Below are 9103 nucleotides of genomic sequence, written 5' to 3'. Positions count from 1 at the left end.
GCAGATATTTGGTTCAACTCGTCCATGCTGACCAACTTAGTCATAGTCGTAGAGATATATAGCAAAGAAACAGGCCCTTCAGTCCAACTCATCCATGCAACCAGATATCCTAATCTAATCTAGTCCCATTAGCCAGCTTTCGGCCCATATCCCTCTAAACCCTTCCTATTCATATACTCATCCAGATGCCTTTTACATGTTGCCATTATACCAGCCTCCACCACTTCCTCTGGCAGCTCATTCCACACATGCAACACCCTCTGTGTGAAAAAGTTGCCCCTTAGGTTCCTTTTAAGTTTTTCCTCTTTCATCTTACACTTATGGCCTCTAGTTCTGGACTCCCCCACCCCAGGGAAATGACTTTGTCTATTTACCCTATTCATGCCCATCACGATTCTATAAACCTCTAAACCCTCAGCTCCAGGGAAAATAGTCCCAGCCTGTTCAGCCTCTCCCTGTAGCTCAAATCCTCCGACTATGGCAACATCCTTGTAAATCTTTTCTGAACTCTTTCAAGTTTCACACCATCCTTCTGATCGGTTGTTAGAATTGATTTTAGGAAGGGTAATAGTTGTTGTTCCTTATGGAAGATGTTAAGTGATTTGTGACCCATAAGTAACTTAATATCTTTAATTGAATAAAAATCTTCATTGTATCCATCAAAAGTCATAATTTCCAAATCCTAGAGCTCTTGTCGAAATAAGTTAAAAATCATACAATGCCAGGTTATAGTCCAACAGGTTTAATTGGAAGCACTTGCTTTCGGAGCGCTGCTCCTTCACCAGGTAGCTGTGGAGTATAAGATTGTAGGACACAGAATTTATAGCAAAAGTTTACATTATGATGTAACTGAAATTGTTTGTTAAGCCCTGGATTGTTTGTTAAGTCTCTCAATTTTTCAAATGGGTATAATGTCTTACAATTGTGTCCTCCACAACCACCTGATGAAGGAGCGGTGCTCCGAAAACTAGTGCTTCCAATTAAACCTGTTGGACTATAACCTGGTGTTGTGAGATTTTTAACTTTGTACACCCCAGTCCAACACTGCCAACTCCAAATCTTGTTGAAATGCTTTCTTTGGATGCAGGAGGCCAGTGTCCTGGCTAACTATTGGACATCCCAGGCTACTGTTTGTTAATTGAGTACAGAGTCAGGGAGCAAGTCACCTGTCCATCTTCCTGGCAAAAGAATAGTTATTTGCATATGGAAGAAGGGGATACAATGGTTTAAGGCTTTTACCAACTGTTTGCTATACCTGGTCATGGCAGTTTCCTCTTTCTCTCTTATGGCCGAAGAGACAGTAGTGGGATAATCTGATTGTAAGCCAACAAACAGCTTATTTAACAGCTTCTCATTATACAGAAGCACAATGACAGCTAACCATACCAGAGAATCGACATTGTAATACTGGGTGTGATACAACAAATGATACACAACTGACTGAAAGTAATGTGGAATAGGAAGCCTTTGAATTAACAGTGAGTTTGCATTCATCTGCATTGGTAAAGATCTTTCGAGCTCCGCATTTAAAATGAGGATGCTTTCTCAGCTTTTTGGCATGTTGGACACATTAAATCAAATATCCAACAGTTTGTTGCCCAGTGGATAGTACAACACATTCCATAATTTTAATGTGTGAAAGGTACAAATGACCAAAAACTCACAAATAAAAACAAAATGTGCCAAAAGGTTTCAGCATATCTGGTAGAAAGGTTGAACGAGAAATCCCATTGGAGAGAAAATGCAGAACTTCAAGGTGGGCATACATGGACAGGACGTACTGTGGATACACCCAACTTTGCCTCACCTGTCAATGCACATGTTCTTGTGATTGAGGTTTGTGAGGTGATGTCATAGAGTCATAGAGATGTACAGCATGAAAACAGACCCTGTGGTCCAACTCGTCCATGCTGACCAGATACCCCAACCTAATCTAGTCCCACATGCCAACACCCGGTCCATATCCCTCCAAACCTTTCCTATTCATATACCCATCCAGATGCCTTTTAAATGTTGCAATTGTACCAGCCTCCACCACTTCCTCTGGCAGCTTGTTTCATAAATGTACCATCCTCTGCGTGAAAAATTAGGTCCCTTTTATATCTTTTCCCTCTCACCCTAAACCTATGCCCTCTCGTTCTGGACTCACCCACTCAGTGAAAAGACTTTATTTATCCTATCGATGCCCCTCATGATTTCATAAACCTCTATAAGGTCACCTCTCAGCCAGAAACGCTCCAGGGAGAACAGCCCTAGCCTATTCAGCCTCTCCCTATAGCTCAAATCTTGTAAACCTGGCAACATCCTTTTAAATCTTTTCTGAACCCTTTCAGGTTTCACAACATTCTTCCAATAAGAAGGAGACCAGAATTGCACACGATATTCCAAAAGTGGCCGAACCAATGTCCTGTATAGCTGCAACATGACCTCTCAACTCCTATACTCAATACTCTAACCAATAAAGGAAAGCATACCAAAAGCCTTCTTCACTATCCTATCTACCTGCAACTCCACTTTCAAGGAGCTATGAACCTGCACTCCAAGGCCTCTTTATTCACCAACACTCTCCAGGACCTTACCATTAAGTGTATAAGTTGTGCTAAGATTTGCTTTCCCAAAATGCAGCACCTCGCATTTAAAGTCACATAGAGTCACAGAGATGTACAGCATGGAAACAGAACCTTCGGTCCAACCTGTCCACGCCGACCAGATATCCCAACCCAATCTAGTCCCACCTGCCAGCACCTGGCCCATACCCCTCCAAACCCTTTATGTTCACATACTCATCCAAATGCCTTTTAAATGTTGCAATTGTACCAGCCTCCACCACTTCCTCTGGCAGCTCATTCCATACTTGTACCACTCTCTGTGTGAAAAAGTTGTCCCTTAGGTCTCTTTTTTATTTTTTCCCTCTCACCCTAAACCTCTGCCCTCTAGTTTTGGATTCCCCCACCCCAGGGAAAAGACTTTGTCTATTTATCTAATCCCTGCCCCTCATAATTTTATAAACCTCTATAAGATCACCCTTCAGCCTCCGACGCTCCAAGGAAAACAGCCCCAGCCTGTTCAGCCTCTCCTTATAGCTCAAATCCTCCAATCCTGGCAACATCCTTGTAAATCTTTTCTGAACCCTTTCAAGTTCCACAACTTCTTTCCAATAGGAAGGGGACGAGAACTGCGCACAATATTCCAAAAGTGGCCTAACCAATTACCTGTATAGCCGCAACATGACCTCCCAACTCCTGTACTCAATACTCTGACCAATAAAGGAAAGCATACTAAATGCCTTCTTCATTATCCTATCTACCTGCAACTCCACTTTCAAGGAGCTATGAATCTGCACTCCAAGGTCTCTTTGTTCAGCAACACTCCCTAGGACCTTACTATTAAGTGTATAAGTCCTGCTAAGATTTGCTTTCCCAAAATGCAGTAACTTGCATTTATCTGAATTAAATTCCATCTGCCACTTCTCAGTCCATTGGCCCATCTAATCCTGTTGTAATCTGAGGTAACCCTCTTCGCTGTCCACTACACCTCCAATTTTGTTGCCATCAGCAAACGTACTAACCATACCTCTTATGCTTGTATCCAAATCATTTATATAAATGACAAAACGTAGAGGACCCAGCACCGATCCTTGTGGCACTCCACTGGTCACAGGCCTCCAGTCTGAAAAACAACCCTCCACCACCACCCTCTCTCTATCTTCTACCTTTGAGCCACTTCTGTATCCACATGGCTAGTTCTCCCTGTATTCTGTGAGATCTAACCTTGCTAATCAGTCTCTCATGGGGAACCTTGTTGAATGCCTTACTGAAGTCCATATAGGTCACATCTACTGCTCTACCCTCTTCAATCCTCTTTGTTACTTCTTCAAAAAACTTAATCAAGTTTGTGAGACATGATTTCCCATGCACAAAGCAATGTTGACTATCCCTAATCAGTCCTTGCCTTTCCAAATACATGTACATCCTGTCCCTCAGGATTCCCTCCAACAACTTGCCCACTACTGACATCGGGCTCATTGGTCTATAGTTCCCTGGCTTGTCTTTACCGCCCTTCTTAAACAGTGGCACCACATTAACCAACCTCCAGTCTTCCGGCAGCTCACCTGTGACTATTGATGATACAAATATCTCAGCAAGAGGCCCAGCAATCACTTCTCTAGCTTCCCACAGAGTTCTGGGGTACACCTGATCAGGTCATGGGGATTTATCCACCTTTATGCATTTCAAGACATCCAGCACTTCCTCCTCTGTAATATGGACGTTTTGCAAGATATCACCATCTATTTCCCTCCAGTCTATATCTTCCATATCCTTTTCCATAGTAAATACTGATGCAAAATACTCATTAGGTATCTCCCCCATTTTCTGCAGCTGCACACAAAGACCGCCTTGCAGATTTTTGAGGGGCCCTATTCTCTCCCTTGTTATCCTTTTGTCCTTAATGTATTTGTAAAAACTCTTTGGATTCTCCTTAATTCTGTTTGCCAAAGCTATTTCATGTCCCCTTTTTGCCCTCCTGATTTCCCTCTTAATTATACTCCTACTGCCTTTATACTCTTCTAAGGATTCACTCAATCTATCCTGTCTTTACCTGACATATGCTTCCTTCTTTTTCAGAACCAAACCCTCAATTTCTTTAGTCATCCAGCATTCCCTATACCTACCAGCCTTCCCTTTCACCCTGACAGGAATATACTTTCTCTGGATTCTCATTATCTCATTTCTGAAGGCTTCCCATTTTCTTGCCGTCCCTTTACCTGTGAACATTTGTCCCCAATCAACTTTTGAAAGTTCTTGCCTAATACCATCAAAATTGGGGTCATTCTCCAATTTAGAACTTCAACTTTTAGATCTGGTCTATCCTTTTCCATCACTATTTTAAGTCTAATAGAACTATGGTCGCTGACACCTCAGTCACCTGCCCTGCTTTACTTCCCAAGAGTAGGTCAAGTTTTGCACCTTCTCTAATAGGTACATCCACAAACTGAATCAGAAAATTGTCTTGTACACACTTAATACTATGACAGTCCCAGTCTATGTTTGGAAAGTTAAAATCCCCTCCCATAACCACCCTATTATTCTTACAGATAGCTGAGATCTCCTGACAAGTTTGTTTGTCAATTTCCCTCTGACTATTAGGGGGGTCTATAATACAATCCCAATAAGGGGATGATCTAAATTAAACTCCATTTGCCACTTCTCAGCCCATCTCTGATCAATCTGAGGTAACCTTCTTTGCTGTCCATTACACCTCCAATTTTGGGGTCCTTGGAAAGGTTAACCAATTAGCCGGGAAGTTTGTTGTTGATAGCAGACCTCTGCATTGTTATTATCGCTGCATGGTCAGCACCCACTGTGGGATTGCAGCCGCCTGAAGCAGACTTTCAGGGGTAAACCATGACCAAGATCAAGGGGCTTCTTTATTTCAGCTAGCAGCTACACTGTAACTCCTGCAACAGAGCTTTCACAAATTAGGTGAGCACAGCATTTTCTCAACTGTTAATTCCTCCAGACAGATTCCTCTTTCTGAAACTATGTTATGCAGTCTGTAGTAAACTATTGCAATCCTGGAAACTTGGCAGCTTATACTGCAAGACATCCTTTGAGCTGCCTGGAGGCACTAAGAATACCACATGAGAAAGTGAATGCTGTTTTTAATAATGGCACTGATGGAGGCATGGTACTTGTCAAATCTCTTCTCAGTCAATGCAGTCAAATGTTATGAGTTTCATCCACCAGAGCAGCAGTGGGCAACTCTAATTCCCCAAGGAGTCCTGTCCTTCAGTTGCTGGCAGTCTTCAAACAGCGAAAATAAAGAATTGGCATTGAATACAGGCATGCTGAGAACCTGGATATTTGCCATTCACTTGCAAGATGTAACAATGATTATAGACCAGCTGCCCAATGATTAAAGAAAAGTTCTTTAAATTCCTGCAGGACAACACTATTGTTAGAGAAAGTGCAGGTAAAGCCATGTGGTTTCTATCATCCCGACCACTTCATGTCCAACTAAAGAGAACTTAGCTTATATGTTCGAGGCTCCAAGGGGAGCTGCTGTTCAAGGTATCAATGTCTTACTCTGCATACCTGTGTTCATGGGACCCAACTGTATTCAAATCTCTCCAGTGCTATCTGGAAGATCCCAGAGGAGAAACAGTTCATTGCAGTGATAACTTTGACAATTTGCTCTGACAAATTTGCAAGAGAGTTTCCTGCTAACTGGTTGTATCGCTCTTGTGCCATCTCAGTTATGAACCATAAGCAACACAGGTATTACTGCTCAGACAGATTTGAGGAGGTCCATGATGACTCACTGCTATGGCCAATAGAGGAAGAGCACATCAGTACCCTCATCTTGTGGTGATGTCTGACATTGCCTTGGCTCCTCAATGACCAAATGTTCACTCAATTCCCATTCCCAAAAGAAGACAAGTTGCTGCTACAATCAGATGGATATAATATGTACTGGTGCAGAAAAACTATTTTGTGAAATATTTTCAAGTTGCAGCCCTTCTCTTCAAATGGTCCCTGAATAAAGGTCATCTCTCAAGTGAGCTTCATGTAGGTGAGACCAACCTCTGAGCTGCAAAACAAAAAAAAGACTGGCTGATGTAATGTGACTCCTCCTGTAATATCATTGAAACAGGAGAATCTGTTTTAGGCAAAACAAATTTCACCTCCAACCATGGTTAGTTAGGGCTATAGTGCAGTTGGGGCAAAGATTCAGTATAAAGCTTTCTATTATCCCTCTGATTTGCATGTAGTAAATTGCTTCATATTTTTGGCTTTTTGCAGAAAACAATCCCTCCTAAAATGCCTTTGCTTTTCCTCGATTTGATGATCACAGTCATCCAAAATGTAATATTTTCAAGTTATTCCGCTTCCCTATGTTCCCTTGAATATTCTAGATGTAGTGCGGCGTAATGTCTTATTTGATGTGATCTGTAACTTCAGTTGCCTTCTCAGCAAGAAATAGCAATATTTAAGTGCAACTTCTGTCCATAGCTGGACTATTATAAGCAGCTGCTTATAATTTGTGACATGCTCTTTGGCATTTTGCCATCTCATACAGACTCTTAATCAGCAAGCATCTGCTTTCCATTTTAATGTTAAAAAGAAAAAGAGTAACTCTGTGATAACTGGTGAAATGCCTTTTTCAAGTTCAGTCATATAATCATAGGCTTTAATTACATTTTGATATAATTGGTCAGTGAATATTCATACAGTAAGAGCTCTTATTTTGCAGCTATCTAGGTGGATAGTATTTTCAGCCCACTTTGTTTTTGGAGTTCAGCACAGCAGTGAAAAATTATGACAGAGCACAAGTGTCATTTACACAGCAATGGGATTCATTCAACCAGATGCACACAAGGTTACTTAGTCCTTATTTAGTTTCCATAAAATGCTATATTTTACTTTGAGTGCTTTTGTTTCGTATTTCGACCTCAGAAAATCCGAGTGAACGTGAATTTGCCAGCTCCCCACAGAATCTCACATGGTGACATTAAGACCATAAAGATCCAGGTTTAATTCCTTGTTTGTACTAAATCTCAGCTGTCTCAGCAGTTAGGGTATCACAATTAACCCAAGTATCATCTCATCCTCCTCTAGCATTAGTTCTTTTTATCAATACAGATTGGTCTCAATTTAATCGTATTGAAATGGAAACACATTGAGCCATCAGTATGAATTCCACCGAAACAAAAGTGAAAAACATCATGAAAAGAAGTTCCTCAGGGGCCTGGACTATGACCATTGTTTTTCTCAAATAATAATACCAATCAATGACTTAGATTTGGGTGCAGATGAAAAAATATTTGGAAGTATTGTGAACTGTGAAGAGAATAGACTTCAAATGGACATAAACAGGTTGGTGAAATGGATGGACTCAAGGCAAATACAATTTAAAGCAGAGAAGTATGAAATGATAAATTTTGGAAGGAAGAGTGAGAATAGGCAATATAAAGACTAAATTCCATAGGTAGTGCAGGAACGGAGAGATCTAGGACTATATTACTAGTAACTATAGGCCGGTGAGTCTCACTTCTGTTGTGGGCAAAGTCTTAGAGAGAATTGTAAGGGATAGGATTTATGCACATCTGGATAGGAATAATGTGATCAAGGATAGTCAGCATGGTTTTGTGAAGGGCAGGTCGTGCCTCACAAACCTTATTGAATTCTTTGAAAAGGTGACGAAGGAGGTTGATGAGGGGAAAGCAGTAGATGTGGTATATATGGATTTTAGTAAGGCGTTCGATAAGGTTCCCCATGGTAGGCTACTGCAGAAAATACGGAGATATGGCATTGAGGGTGAGTTGGAGGTTTGGATTAGGAATTGGCTGGATGGAAGAAGACAGAGGGTAGTAGTTGATGGCAAAGTTTCTTCATGGAGTGCCGTCACTAGCGGTGTTCCGCAAGGATCTGTTTTGGGACCATTGCTGTTTGTCATTTTTATAAATGACAAACAGCAATGGTCGTAAAACAAATCCTTGCGGAACACCGCTAGTGACGGCACTCCATGAAGAAACTTTGCCATCAACTACTACCCTCTGTCTTCTTCCATCCAACCAATTCCTAATCCAAACCTCCAACCCACCCTCAATGCCATATCTCCGTATTTTCTGCAATAGCCTACCATGGGGAACCTTATCAAACGCCTTACTAAAATCCATATATACCACATCTACCGCTTTCCCCAAGTGTTTTTGACTTGGGTTTACAAGGGTTTATCATTGAAGGTGACACTTCTAAATTAAATACAAATAAATGTCATACATCTCATATTATCTCATGGTTGTGGTGAATTGATTTAAGATTTTAAGGAATAGCTTTTTACAAATTAAAACAGGAAAACCAGAGTTTGGAACACAAGTATAAGTTGTCTTGAGTTGCTGGGGAGTACAGTGGCTGTAATCTGCCAATTGTGTTGATGTTCAGTGTTTTGGAAGCACTCTGATTTATTCCGTGTTGAAGATTGGGGTAACTGCATCTAGAGGTGACAACGTTTCAGCTGTCACAAATATATAGTCTGGGAATGATGATCAGTCACTTTGGAAATACCATGATCTGATAGAGATCCTGGTATGTACTGCACA

Source organism: Chiloscyllium plagiosum, chromosome 18, assembly GCF_004010195.1.
Source record: "Chiloscyllium plagiosum isolate BGI_BamShark_2017 chromosome 18, ASM401019v2, whole genome shotgun sequence".
NCBI lineage: Eukaryota > Metazoa > Chordata > Chondrichthyes > Orectolobiformes > Hemiscylliidae > Chiloscyllium > Chiloscyllium plagiosum.
The sequence above is the reverse complement of the archived record's forward strand: the minus strand, read 5'-3'. Positions refer to the sequence as shown.